Source organism: Mirounga angustirostris, unplaced genomic scaffold (genome assembly GCF_029215605.1).
Source record: "Mirounga angustirostris isolate CCGP_5_RB_7025 unplaced genomic scaffold, mMirAng1.0.hap1 SCAF_4, whole genome shotgun sequence".
NCBI lineage: Eukaryota > Metazoa > Chordata > Mammalia > Carnivora > Phocidae > Mirounga > Mirounga angustirostris.
The window spans coordinates 125,785,422-125,800,032 of record NW_026991712.1 but is presented as its reverse complement, the minus strand read 5'-3'; the positions used below and the strand labels follow the sequence as shown (position 1 = coordinate 125,800,032).

The 14,611-nt window shown below is 43.0% G+C and overlaps 1 protein-coding gene across 1 annotated transcript in view; it reads left to right on the top strand.

Annotated features, from left to right (window-relative positions):
- Positions 1–14,611, top strand: part of GIPC2 (GIPC PDZ domain containing family member 2) — a 346,096-nt gene that overhangs the window by 162,514 nt on the left and 168,971 nt on the right. The gene's annotated exons all lie outside the window — the stretch shown is intronic.

The window sequence follows — 14,611 nt, the reverse complement described above, 5'->3', positions numbered from 1 at the left end:
TGACAGAGAGAGAGACAGCAAGAGAGGGAACGCAAGCAGGGGGAGTGGGAGAGGGAGAAGTAGGCTTCCCACTGAGCAGGGAGCCTGATGCAGGGCTCGATCCCAGGACCCTGAGATCATGACCTGAGCCGAAGGCAGACGCTTAACAACTGAGCCACCCGGGTGCCCCTGGAATGCGCATTTGTCAATTGCTTTTTTGGTATCTGTTTTTTCATTTCTACAACAGCCTTCATTTTTTTCCTTTAGGGATATGTTTTACTTTGGTTAGCTATGAAGCCAGCATGGAATGGACACCATTTCTAACTCCAGAGGTGGATCCTGACTGGCTTAAACCAACAAGTGGGTACCATTCCCTGGGTGAGGTGGTTCCAGGATGAGCAACCAACCAAATTCAGAGGGGCAAAAATTCTTTTCACTGGGGGCTCCCAGGAAGAAGCTTCCTTTTTCTTCTGTGAGAGGTGGTGAAGAGCTTCTCCTCTGCTGTTGTTGTGGGAGAAGTGAGATCTGGAATAACTGCTGCCATGAGAGAAGCTGAGCAGAGCCCAGAGAATCCCAAAGGAGTTGGAGCCTGGTGACTCTATGAAGTTCTGGGTCAGACCATGCCTGCAACAGCATAGGACCTTTAAAAAGCTTGTGAACCAATGAAGTCATGAAATTTAAGACAGTTCAACTTGGTTTCTCTTTTGCCATCAACTCAAAGATTCATAATTTTTTTCCTTAAGTGAAACTTAAGGTTTCACTAAATATATTTCTGAATACTAATTTTTTACCCCCTGAAATAAAGGAAAAAAATGCTTATTTCTGCATTTTTTTTTTTACAGGCAGCTCCTAAATCATCAAATGCAAAATGTTGAAAACAACAAAAATTTTAGAGTCAATACGAGGTACACAGAAACAGCTTTATAAATGTTTATTGAATGAATGAAAGTGAGAATAAATTAGAGGAAAGATAGTATTTCCTGGGTGCAAGGGAAAGGGTAGATAGGAAAGTAGTTAGAATGTTTTTTGGGGAAAGGTATGGGATGATCATAAAACCTAAACTGCTGGAATTTTCCTTTTTCTTCTCTCCTGAGATGTTGCCTAATGTGTTTTTTTCCTTTCATTTTAGAATTCAGGGAGAAAGAAGGACCTCGGGTCAGACCTGGGGAGCGGCTTGGGCTGCAGGGGACACCAGGCCAAGGGCCCACACAGCTGTGGTAGCTTGTGGGGGAGGGAGAGTGATGCCCGTGGTCTTCCCAGACGAGTAGGAGAACAGTAGTTCCAAAGAACTGCTGGCTTATATTTTAGCTCTTGCCAAAGGGTTATGAAAATAGTGAAGGATGCTTAGACTACTTAATATTCAAATTGCTGTCTGGTTAATCATATTTAGAAGACTGGATTTCTGGATATCTCCTTCACTCCTTATCTACTGACCTTTAAAACATGATAATGCCTGGGAGCCTGGGTGGTTTAGTGGGTTAAGCCACTGACTCTTGATTTCAGCTCAGATCATGATTTCAGGGTTGTGAGATCCAGCCCTTCTGTGCTGGGTGTAGAGCCTGCTTAAGATTCTCTCTCTACACCTTCCCCTACCCCCTCCTCCTCCCTAAAATAAATAAATCTTAAAAAAAACCCATAATGCAAACCTATAACACTGGCAATCATCCATGAACCTTTAAATTACAGTGATTAATAGCATTTGAAGCTTCCTCAGGGAACAAACAATGGCACCAGCAAAAAAAAAAAAAAAAAAAAAATTCTGTTTCAATTCAATCTATTGATTAATTTAACAGATGTTTTATGAGCACTTAAAAAGGTGTCTAGTTTGGGCGCCTGGGTGGCTCAGTTGGTTAAGCGACTGCCTTCGGCTCAGGTCATGATTCTGGAGTCCCAGGATCGAGTCCTGCATCGGGCTCCCTGCTCGGCGGGGAGTCTGCTTCTCCCTCTGACCCTCCTCCCTCTCATGCTCTCTGTCTCTCATTCTCTCTGTCTCAAATAAATAAATAAAATCTTTTTAAAAAAAAAAAAGGTGTCTAGTTAGCAGGGAAGACTGATAAATCAGTACTAATCACAAAGCTAATGAGTATTATGGGAGAGGAAATATAGGGATTATAACAGAGCAAGGGATCTAACCTAGAGGAGGGTAAGGAAAGCCTCTTCAAGGAAATGATATTTAAGCAGAGATCGGAGGAATGAGCAGGTGCCAGTCAGATGAAGATGGGGAGAGAAAGAAGAAGAGTGTTCCCTCAATGAGCCAATGGCTACGGGGATGGAGGCACCTGTGAGGACCTACGGGAAGTTCAGAATGGATGCAGGGAAGAGGCAAATGGTGAGATAAAGCCACAGAGAAGGCCAGATTTTGTGAGTCTCTAGGGGCCAGGTGAAGGAGTTTGGGCTTTAATTAAAAGGGAGTGGGAGGCTGCTGCAGGGTTTAAGCAGGAGAGCAACAGGGTCAGATTAGCATTGAACTTGGACCACATCTGGCACAGGGGCATGAGGCCCCCTCCCTCCAGTTCTGTTCCTTTATGCGTCTGCACTATCGCCTCCATGTCCTCACTAATTGCTGCCTCTTTCCTTTTAAAACACTGGAAACAAGTATGAAATGGGCACTGTTTGTTTCCAGAACTGGTTACATCACTACTTTTGTAGCAATTTGTTTTCCTAGTAAATCAGATCTTCTCTCTATTATAGTTTGGGTTTTCAGTAGCTCTGACTTCTTGTAAAGCAGCACTGATTTTCAGCTCTTAATCCCATCAGGCAGGCATGGGTTCTGTAGTCTTGTCTGGGACTGACTTGTACTTGGCAAGCAGCTGCCGATGAGGCTCATGCTGTGGCTCGTTTTTGGGGTGTTCTTTTGTGCAGCCAGAACACAGTGCCACCTAGCTCTTCTCCCAGCGATGTGAAGCTGCCTGTACCTGCAGGTACCGCTCTGTCCTCTCTCCTTCAGTGGCTCTCCTCCTGGGAATCAAAATTAGCCTCCAAAGGTATGAATGAGTCTTTAGTCCCCTCTTGCACCTGTTGTTTATACCCATAAGCTGAACTGCTTAACACAGGCTGAGTTTTTTGCATGTATAGCACCCATTACATTGCTTACTTGCTTTTAAAGTGTTGAGCCTTCTTTCTTGGTCTGTTTGTAAATTCATAGAGCCTCTTATTGCTTCTAGAGCTTTGGATACAGTGAGTGCTGGATAATACCAGTAGAATGACTGAAAGAGGAAAGATAGTAAATTCTGAGTCTGGACTGGAGGGTTATTAGAATCAGTGGTTGGCTGAGACAAGCTGACAGCTGGGTAGAAAGATGTGAACATTCGTGTTTGGTAATTTGAGGAGCACCTGTTGGATTGGTAATCAGAATCACTGCTCTGAAGTCTACTCAGGACCCAACTTGTTGACTGATAAGGATACACTTCTTCACATTGTAGGACACCACTCAGCAGAGAAGGCTTTCACAGGTCCTTTACTGGGCAGTGCCTCCCCCAAATCTCCAATATTATGGAAAGGTTCAAATGAGATAATCAATATAAAATGCTTAGAGGAATGCCAGGTATGGGTGAGCAATCAGGCACATGTTATTCTTACTATAGATGTTGCAGTCACTATACGGAGCAGCCTGGCTCTGTAGGTGGAGCCCTGATCACTTTTCCTGAAAGCCTATAATCCTTTCACTTACTTGCTGAGCCACTGAATTATGCAACAACTATTTATTGAGTGTTTAAATGCACCAGATACTAATTCTACCTAGTTGAAACAGGTGCATAAAATTTGCTTTGTTTTCTGAGATTTTGGTTTTCTCTTGAGGCATGTCATTCATTCAAAAAATAGTTACTGAGTATTAATGGTGTGGTCACCTGCTGTCACTTGTGGATCGAGGGCAAAGGGAGTTGATATTGATGGAGTAATGCATGGGTTTTTCTGCTTTATCTTAAGAAACTATCATCCACCATGTCTTTGTTTATTCCCAGTCCTTGATTTTTCTCTATCTTGATTGGTCCTCAAGATAAGGAGACCAAAATTCTCCAGCAAGGTGTTGTGCAAGACTGTGGGTGCACATGTGTATACTTGTGTGTGTGTGTTGTGTGTGTGTGTGTGTGGCATACATTAAGTATAATGATACTGATTTATAGAGAGAGATGAAGATACCTTCACTACCTCCCTGGAAGAGTAATTTTAATCAGTGCGAACAGAGTTTTTGAGCAGGTTATTTAAGCTGCCACTTAAATGTTTTCTGCCGTGGCCCATGTTATAGCTTTTATCAAGTTATTTGATGCAACTACCTTTTATGGGTGATTTATTAAAAAAATGGAGAGAGCAAGATTGCATTTAGTCTGATGAAGAGATGCAGCAATGGTGGAGAAAGAATCCTCCCTTCTATTTGGGAGAATAATAGGATCAATGCAGGAGACTGGGAGGGCGGCATTGAGAGCCTGGAGAGGGCAGTGATGAAGGGCATTCATGTTAGTGTGGTGGCCTCACTGGCAGACCAGGGCAGCCTCAGCAGGGGCTGGGGAACGGCATAGGAAGTGACTCAGCCATTTCAGTAGGAGGAAGGCTTGGGCTTGGGTCCTTCAGTCCTCCCGGTGGTGGCTTAGAGCCCTGAAAGTCAGGGTCTTGCCTTAATAACAGTAACTAACACTTAGTATAATACTTACTGTGGGCTAAGTCTTTATCCAAGTCATTTGCATGTATAGCACCCAGGTTAAATTGTTTGTCCTGCTTGCCCTAAAAAGTGGCTGATATGGGAATCGAATCCAGGTAAACATCTGAGCCAGTGTGCATCACTGCTGTGCCATATGGCTTTTCTTACACGCCTTCATACCAGTTAGGTTTCCTTGTTCAAGATGTGTAGATCACATAGGTGGTACCCTCACCAGCTGCTTTTCAAGTACACACTGTTATTTATTTATTTATTTAAAGATTTTATTTATTTGAGAGAGAGAATGAGAGACAGAGAGCACGAGAGGGAAGAGGATCAGAAGGAGAAGCAGACCCCCCGCTGAGCAGGGAGCCCGATGTGGGACTCGATCCCGGGACTCCAGGATCATGACCTGAGCCGAAGGCAGTCGCTTAACCAACTGAGCCACCCAGGCGCCCAGTACACACCGTTATTAATTGGTAGGGTAAGAGGACAAGATTCCTATAGATATCTACTTACAAAGTGACTCTGAGAGAACTCTCTCGCCCATGCCAGATTCAGAAGTTATTCCAGCCCTGTTTACTTGAATGTAGAATGAAAGAATTTTGCTTATAATCATTTGAGGACATCATCTTTGAATACTGTGCACTTGAACAACTCATTCTAATGCCAAAAGCCAGAGACTGTTTATACCCATAAGCTGAACTGCTTAACACAGGCTGAGAAAATGAAATATTTCATATCACAGCCAGGAAAATGAGGTTTCTTTGAAAAACAAAACAAAGCAAAATGTAACGATATTTTGTTGAGAACCAAAAAAGTCCAGACCCCTCACATTCTCCTTCTCCTCAGCAAAGCCAGGCTCTGCTGACACTCCTCTGATTGGTTTATTTTAGTACATTAATAGTTCTTAATGAACCACCTCTCCTCTGCTTCCACCTTTAAAGAACTCATGTTCCATTGAGGGAGAAAAATAAAGCTGTTTACTCACTCTCCCTGATTCCCAGAGCTTTCTGGTACTGATTTCTCTCCTTTTTGCTAGAGAAAATAAGATGCAAAAGTAGAAGGTGGTCCATGGGGCTTGGAAAAGTGGGGTGCTTTCTGAAAGTTAAGCCAGCAGTCAAGAACCACCCATCAGATGAAAGAAAGAGCAGCTAGCTGCCTGGTTGATGGTTGTAGCAGTTCATATCCATGCAGGCCTAGCCCCCCTGTCTTACTGTGGTCAGGTCTCCCACCCACCCTGAGGAGACTTCTGTCTCTTGGCCCTCTTTGGGCCACACCTCCCCTTTCTGCACTGGACTCCACCAGGAGGGCAACTGTAGTGTGTCTATTTGAAAGTCAGGAAAGGGGCGCCTGGGTGGCTCAGTCGTTAAGTGACTGCCTTCAGCTTAGGTCATGATCCCAGGGACCTGGGATCGAGCCCCACATTGGGCTCCCTACTTGGCGGGAAGCCTGCTTCTCCCTCTCCCACTCCCCCTGCTTGTGTTCCCTCTCTCGCTGTAACGGTCTCTGTCAAATAAATAAATAAATAAATAAATCTTAGAAAGTCAGGAAAAAAAACATAGTCAAATAAAAGAGAGATTGCATCAGGGTAATGATTCCACGTGCTTAGTATAGAAAACAGATCTGAGTACAAATAGAAAGAGGATTAAAGAAAGTGTCATTAAAATTGGTTTTTAAAAAGATGTCTGAAAACAAAGACAGATTTGTAGTAAGATAAATAACTGTGTCCTGGATTCATCAACAAAATGAATTGTGGAATCCACACAATGTTATTTACTGTTTTCAGGGGCACACGTGGTTTCCAACTGGTTTCTTGTCTTCAGTTGGCCTTGCTATTTTCCACTGAGGGACACCTGATTGTCTCCACCACAGCCCTGAGTCTAAGCAAAAGCTTATGGATGGACTGACTGGTGTTCCTGATGTCCTTGGGAGTGGACATACTGGCGGCATGGGGAAAGTGGGGAGAGTCTCGTGAACACTTCATTTGTTCTAAGAATTCCAACTCAAATGCAGCTTCTGATCATGCAAACGGGATTGCTTTAGGACAAGTTAGAAAGAATGAGTGTGTGTGTGTATATGTGTGTAGGGAGCATAGTCTATCCGTCTCTCTCTGTCACACACACACACACACACACACACACTTTGTGTTGCTGCTTTGTATCATTTTTACCCTTCAGTCTGAGAATAGAAACTATCAGGATTTGTTGATTCATGTTGCTGGTGATATAAGGTAATGTGTGAGTAGGGGAAAAGCTTCTAAGTGTGTGGGAACTCAGCCTTTTTCTTTTTCAGATGTCCCTTCCTTCCACACTTTGATTTTGAAAAGCCTGGAGTTTGTTGAGACAGGAACTAATCTTTAAAGGCTCTCCATGTGTTCAGTGATACTGTATTGTGAGTAATCCTCTTAGTGCAGCTAAACTTCTAATGAGGCTGTGGAGAAAAGAAGTAAATCCCAATCCAGTGATGCCTTGTTGCATAGTGCCTCAGAAAACAGCTAAGGACTCAAAACAGTCACTGCTCTTTTTATTTTAGGAAACTTTGCATAATAATACTAATAAAAAAGAAGTTTCATTCTGAACAGAAAACAAAGAATAAAACCAGAGCCATTTGCTATCCAGCCGATGAAAGGAAATATCAGGTGCCTCTTGGGGCTGCACCCTCCACGCCGGGGCGCTGGCCTGGTGTGATGCATGCTGGGATGCAGATAAGGGACAGTGCACTGGACAAGGAACCTGACTCTGCTCATGCAGAAAGAGAAGTCTTCAAAGAGTGAACATGAAGCTTCTAGTCCTCTCTGTGCTGCTCTAATTGTAGAAAAGGTTGTCAGTTTTGAATGGAGTATCTGGGAATGAGTCCCTTTGAGTTGGGGCCCAAGGAAGATAGTTTTTGGAAGGGAGAAGGCAGGAAGGATGGGTTTGGTCAAGGTGTGAGGAGAGGGTGGGTAGCCAGAGAAGCATTAAGATATCACAATCTTGGGGAAGTGGTGACTGATACTCAAGCAGGGCTTTCTTCCTATGGATCTTTATTCATTGTTTTGGCCTTTTCTGCTAAGAAACTCCATTACTGCCCTCTGCTCTGGGACCTGCGGTTGCTGAGGCTGCTTTCCTCTGGCCCTGCCCAGTTCACACAGACACAAAGGAAAAGAGAGAAAGTGAACATCAGGGGGAGATGGAAATGTGGACACCAGAAATCTCAGTTTGGAGACCTTTCTTTTCCACCTCTGTGACTTGGTGGGTCACTTATAAGGAGGGTACACAGCTCAGGGATTGTGCAATCTTCTGGAGAATCAGGAGCCTTCCAAGAGGCTGCTATGAACACTGAGTGCGTCCCCTTGCTTAGGCTCCTCCCCACTTACCCCAACCATTTCAGTGATTTCCTAGTTTGTTTCCCAGCCTCCATCTCCCTCTCCCCATTCAGAGTTCATTCTGATTACAGCCACCAGATTTCCCATCCTTAGAAGGCGTCTGGATCATGTCATCCTCAAGCACCAGACTCCGTGGCAGCACTTGTGGGCTCACCAAATGATGTTTATGCCATTAGTCTGCTACTCGTTGTCTCCTCTGCTCTGGGGTTCAGGAGGCTGACTTCTCCAGATTGCCTCCCCCAGACTTCCTTCCTTCCAAGCTTCCTTCCGAAAGCTGTTTGGCTTTTGTTGGGTCTGGCCATTGGCTGGCACTGGTAGGATGTTGGAGGGTGATGGGATGCCTGGATATTTATTCCTCCCCCACCCTTCCTGTAGACACCTGATTGTGGCAGAGACCTAGTCCCGTTCCTTTACCTAGGCCACAACTCGTGTCAGATCACTCCATTTTTACCGTGTTGTGGTAACTCCGCTTGCTTCCCCTTACCCCTTTGGAACCACGGGTGGAAATAGTTGTCTGCTATTGTGAGGCTCTGCAAGCTTTATCATCCCGCAATGGGTACTTTACCTTGCTCCCTCCTCTTAAGTAGGACCTTTCCTTTTTTTTTTTTTTTTTTTTAAGATTTTATTTATTTATTTGACAGAGAGAGACACAGCGAGCGAGGGAACACAAGCAGGGGGAGCGGGAGAGGGAGAAGCAGGCTTCCCACTGAGCAGGGAGCTTGATGTGGGGCTCGATCCCAGGACCCTGGGATCATGACCTGAGCTGAAAGCAGATATTTAATGACTGAGCCACCCAGGTGCCCCTAAGTAGGACCTTTCTTAAAGAATTTTCCTTTCCCCTTTTGAGTGTGTCATCACTTTCTTGCTGCAGTCCTATCTCTATCCTGCTCAGGCAAACAGAGGCACTCGCTGTTCCCCGAACATACAACTTTTTCTTCTCTGTGCCCTTGTGATTTAATTTTCTTCATCTAGCACTAGGGACTCTCAGGTTTGGAGGATCCTATTTAGTGATTCACAAGTTGAATGTCAGACACTCCAGTCCTGTCTGTATATGTCTGCGATTGTCTTGTCTTTGCTTAAATATTACTGGTGGCAGGAATTCATTGCCTCTTAAGGCAACAGTATTTATTCATTCAGTTCATTCAGTGAACATTTTTACTGCCTACCATGAGCCAAGTGCTGTGTATGGTCTTACCCCTCAAGAGGCTCATAACATTGAGAGATGAATGTGTGAGTAAGCAGTTATGGTATAGGATGCATGTTACTTTAGAGATATAGTGCTGTGCATGGACAAGTGATCACCCGGTCCTGTCTTATGCACACAGGAAAATCTTCATCAGCAAGGCAATGCACGAGTTGAGACTCTGGAGGATGAATAGAAACTCTTTAAGCAAACAAGACTGAGTAGGACACGCCAGAGGAAAGGAACAAGATGGGAACATGTACAGGCATTTAAGGGAGCTTTGTGTGCTTGGGCAATGACAGTTGGGTATGGCTGATGAGTCAGAGAGTGGCAGGAGAAGAGTTCTTTCTCATATGCGTTCAAAATCTATCAGCACAAGGGGTGCCTGGGTGGCTTAGGAGGTTGCGCATCTGACTCTTGGTTTCAGCTCAGGTTGTGATCTTGGGGTTGTGGGATCAAGCCCTGCACTGGGCTCCGTCTGTGCCTCCCCCTCTGCCACTCCCCCCACGCAGTGCCTGTGCTCTCTCTCTCTCTCTCTCTCAAAAAAATACATAAAATCTTTTAAAAAAACCAACTCCCCCAAATCTACCAGTACCATACTTATACAGAATGAGTCTAATGCATCTTCCACCTGAAGACATTGTATTTCTTACTCTTTAGTTACTTCTTGGCAGTTTTGCATGATTGCCTCTATTTTAGAGATGAGGAAACTGAGGCTTATCAAGAACACACACAAGTGATGGACTTAGGATTACAAGCCTGCAGTCTGATTCCAGTGCCTGAGCATGAAGCCACTGTGCCATCCTGCTGTACTCCTTCCTCACTCCTATGTTGTGGTGGTAATTACCTTCAGGTCACTCTCTAGCTTGTCAGTATTTGTTGGAAGATGGAAGAATGTCCAGAATTGATAATGTCCTAGCATTAAAGGAGTTGTTTGGCCAGTGCAGTTTCAAGTGGTACCAGTGCCTCCATTGTTCCGGAGATTGTTCTCATAACGATGGAGACAGAGACTACATGGCCTCTAGGTGGTTGTGTCTTACAGGTAAGTGACGATCAGTCCACAATCAACCAGCATCACCAAGTCAACTATTCCCCAGCTTGCCTACCTAAATACTTCCAGGTCTCAGTTTAAATGTTACTTCTTGACCCTCTAAACTAGTTTGGGTCCCCCTGCTGTATGTTCTCCAAGTGCCTCCTACTTTCCCACCTGTAAGGCTTATCACAATGCATGGTAGATAGTTATTTATTAGTTTCTTAGTCTCTAGACTATTAGTCTCTGTTTTCTAATCTATTAGATTATTTTTTAAAAGATTTTATTTTTTTTAAGTAATTTCTACCCTCACCATGGGGCTAGAACTCACAGCCCTGAGATCAAGTGTTGCATGCTCCACCACTGAGCCAGCCAGACCCCCCTTCCCTGGTAGATTTTTAAGCTACTTAAGGACAGGGGCCTTGTCTTGATTGCCATGGAATTCCCTTTAGTGTTTGATAGGCATTCAGTGTGTAATTGTTGAATAAATCCTTTTTCCGATATACTATTGTTTCTATCCCTCTTTGACCCTAAGGGTCAACACTCTCTTGACTTTATCTGGCAGCACTGACTTAGTTTGCCTCTTTTGAACTTCATATAAATGGAATCTAACAGTATGTATTCTTTTGTGTTTGTTTTCTTTTGTTCAACATGTCAGGTGTATTATTTTCCATCTCTGTCACTTCTTACCAGAATTCTAGGATGGTCTCCAAGACTTTTTACCCCTGCCCCTGCTCTATATGGTCTGCCTAATTCCCCAGATGGAATTTGTTGAATTTTATTCCTGTGATTAGGTTATGTTATAGGGCACAGCTGACTTTAGAAAGGGAGATTATCCAGGTGAGCCTGACCTACTCACATAACCATTTAAACGCAGAGTCTTCTCTGGGTTGGCATCAGCTATCTAGAGAATGACCTCAGTCCTCCAACTGCAAGAAAGTGAATTCTTCTGACAACAAAAATAAGCTCAGAAGTGGATTTTTCCTCAGAGCCCCAAAGAAGGTGACCAACACCTTGATTTCAACCTTGTAACATTGGGAGTGGAGAACCCAGGAATGCCATGCTGGATTCTGATTTACAAAACTGCTTTAATGAGTGGCATTTTTTTAAGCTGCTAGGCTTGTGGTCATTTATTACTCAGAAATAGAAAATTAGTACAGTCCTCTAATTCTTTACTAGTTTGTATGCAGTAACCTTCTAAAACAAGTTGCTTCATTATATACACATTTTGTAGTTACTTTATTACAAAGGACTCATCAGGAAGTTGTATTGCTTAAAACTAGAAGTTTTATGAATGCTTTCCTAAGATTGCCTTCTGGCCAAGAGGTGCTTTTTTTTTTTTTTTAAATTTTTTAAAGATTTTATTTATTTGACAGAGAGAGACACAGGGAAAGAGGGAACACAAGCAGGGGGAGTGGGAGAGGGAGAAGCAGGCTTCCTGCTGAGGAGGGAGTCCGAAGTGGGGCTGGATCCCAGGACTCTGGGATCATGACCTGAGCCGAAGGTAGACACTTAACTACTGAGCCACCCAGGCGCCCCTGAGGGGAGCTTTTGACTACACTAGCTTTTTTAGATTTCAAGACGATAACTGTTTTTTTTTTTTTTTTTCTTTACATCCAGGCTATTAGCTCAAATTGTTATAAAAAACTCTGCACTTACCTGGCAATATATAAACACTGAATTCTAGGTACTCATTAGTGAATTTGAAACCTGGCTCTGCCAATTATTAGTTGTGTGCCACGGACAACTTACCCCCTTGTGAGCCTCAAACTCTTCGTTTTAAAAGTAGGCTTGAGTACTTACCTGGTGGGCTGTCTCTGAGGCTTGGAGATGGGGGGAGGGGCGGGTGTAAAGTGCTACTTTACTTCTTCGCCCTCTCTATTTATCCTTGCTCCTTTATCCCTTTCTTTTTTGAAGGTAGTTTTACTGACAAAGACATTAAAAATAAAGGGAACAGTAAGAAAGCTTTTCAGGTTTCATCATTAGTTTCTTTTGTGAATTCACTTGCCTATGCAGGAACTTGGTAACAGAAGAAACACCAAGAAGAATTATTTCCTGCCCTCAGGGGGCTAATCTTCAAAAAGAGATAGGGTGGGCTCACATACATTTTCTTATTTTTGTGTTTCCCCAGTATTCTCTTTTTCTGATGACAAGGGTGTGGTTCCTTTAGAAAGTGGGATTGCTTTAGTGCTTTTTATAAAACCAGAGAAGTCATCTTTCCACTGTGTGCTATCCTTGGAAGGGAGAAAGAGAATGGGAGGGAGAGATGTATTATTTCAAGGTAGTGGCCCATGAGTGACAGCCCCTGCTGCTCATGGTGTGCAGGAATGTTTCTGTAGCAGAGCATATAAACACAACATTCATGACTAAGTGTGTTGTAGAATGGAAAAATCAATGACTAGGAAAGAAACTGTCCATCATAAACAAATACCATGGCGGGCATTGGTGGCACAGAAGGATCATCGGCTTGATGTAAAAAGTGGTGAAGATGCTCAAGTTATTAAAAAGAACCTAAGAAAATCACCTGGAATTTTCCTAATTGTTTCCCAGAACATATAGACGAGAGACCTAGTCTGGTGTAGTTGAATTTGGCTGCTGTTATACAAAATTTTATAAACCTTAGGAGATCTTTACTATTTTTTCCCCCCTAAAAACCAGTGGAATTCTAATGTTTCACTTGGGAATTGTGTTTGAAATCTGAATACACATGTGTGTGTATGTCTTAATTTCCCATCGACATAATGTTTACTTCAGAAAGATAATCACTCTGGATGCTTCCTGGATTCTCACCAGTTTTTCCACAAGAACATTGTCTTGTATTATGAAACAGAGCAGCTGCTGGGATCTTTGTTTTTGGAAAATTCTTTAACTTTTTTTTTTATAAAGATTTTATTTATTTATTTGAGAGCAAGAGAGAGAGAGTGAGAGAGAGCATGAGCAGGGTGAATGGCAGAGGGAGAAGCAGACTACCCGCTGAGCAAGGAGCCCGATGTGGGGCTCGATCCTAGGACTCCAGGATCATGACCTGAGCCAAAGGCAGACACTTAATAGACTGAGCCACCCGGGTGCCCCAACTTTTTTTTTTAACGAGGGTTTCTGTAGGGGTGAGAATTTTGTTTTAGTGTTAGAATCTCTTCTCTTTGAAGGGAACCTGGTTAACTCGTATGGGTTGAGGGGTAGGAACAAGAGAATAGAAGTACAAGTAGTATAGGTTGTATTGCTGACATACATTGCTGTCATGGTAAAAGGGGGATGAAAACCAAAATAATGAAATATTCTTATTTTGCAATAGAAAGTTAGACTCCTGTCAATAGACCTGGTTTTCAGTATCAGATGACCACAAATTTTATACTATACCTAATTCACAGTAACTGAGACACAATTATAATCTGTACTGTGTAAAGCTTTCTTCTTTTTTAGATTATTTATTTATTTGAGACAGCGAGAGAGAGCATGAGTGGGGGCGGGGGAGGGCAGAGGGAGAGGGAGAGGCAGACTCCCTGGTGAGCAGGGAGCCCAGTGAGGGACTCCATCTCAGGACCTTGTGATCAGGACCGAGCCAAAGGCAGACTCTTAACTGAGCTACCCAGGTGCCCCTGTGTAGAGCTTTCTAAACTCTTAAGTAAATCAAGTAAACTGGGCACTCTATAACCAGTCTTACAGCATTTGACTCCGTGTAATACAGGATTACACTATAGTTTTCAGATATTTTTATCTTTCCCTTTTTTTATATCAAGGCATAATTTATAAAAATAAAATATTTGAACTTTTAAATGTTCAACAATATCTGTATAGTAAAATGTAATGTATACATTACATGTATTTTAGAAGAATATTTAATGACATTGGAAAATTTTCCTTATACATTAAATGAAAAAGAAGTGTTCTAAATATATGTGTTTCTTTTTTTTCCTTTTTTTTATTATGATGTTCAGTTAGCCACTGTATAGTACATCATTAGTTTTTGATGTAGTGTTCAATGATTCATAGTTACATATAACACCCAGTGCTCATCACAGCATGTGCCCTCCTTAATACTCCTTAATACCCAGCACCCTGCTACCCCCTCCCCTCATCCCCTTCCCCTCTGAAACCCTCAGTTTGTTTTCCGGGGTCCAAGTCTCTCATGGTTCATCTCCCTCTCTGATTTCTCCCCCTTCGGATTTCTCTCCCTTCTCCTGTGGTCCTCCATGCTATTGCTTATGTTCCACATATGAATAAAACCATATGATAATTGTCTGTCTCTGCTTGACTTACTTCACTTAGCATAAACCCCTCCAGTTCCATCCATGTCCATGCAAATGGTGGGTATTCATCCTTTCTGATGGCTGAGTAATATTCCATTGTATATATGGACCACATTTTCTTTATCTATTCATCTGTTGAAGGGAATCTCGGCTCCTTCCACAGTTTGGCTAT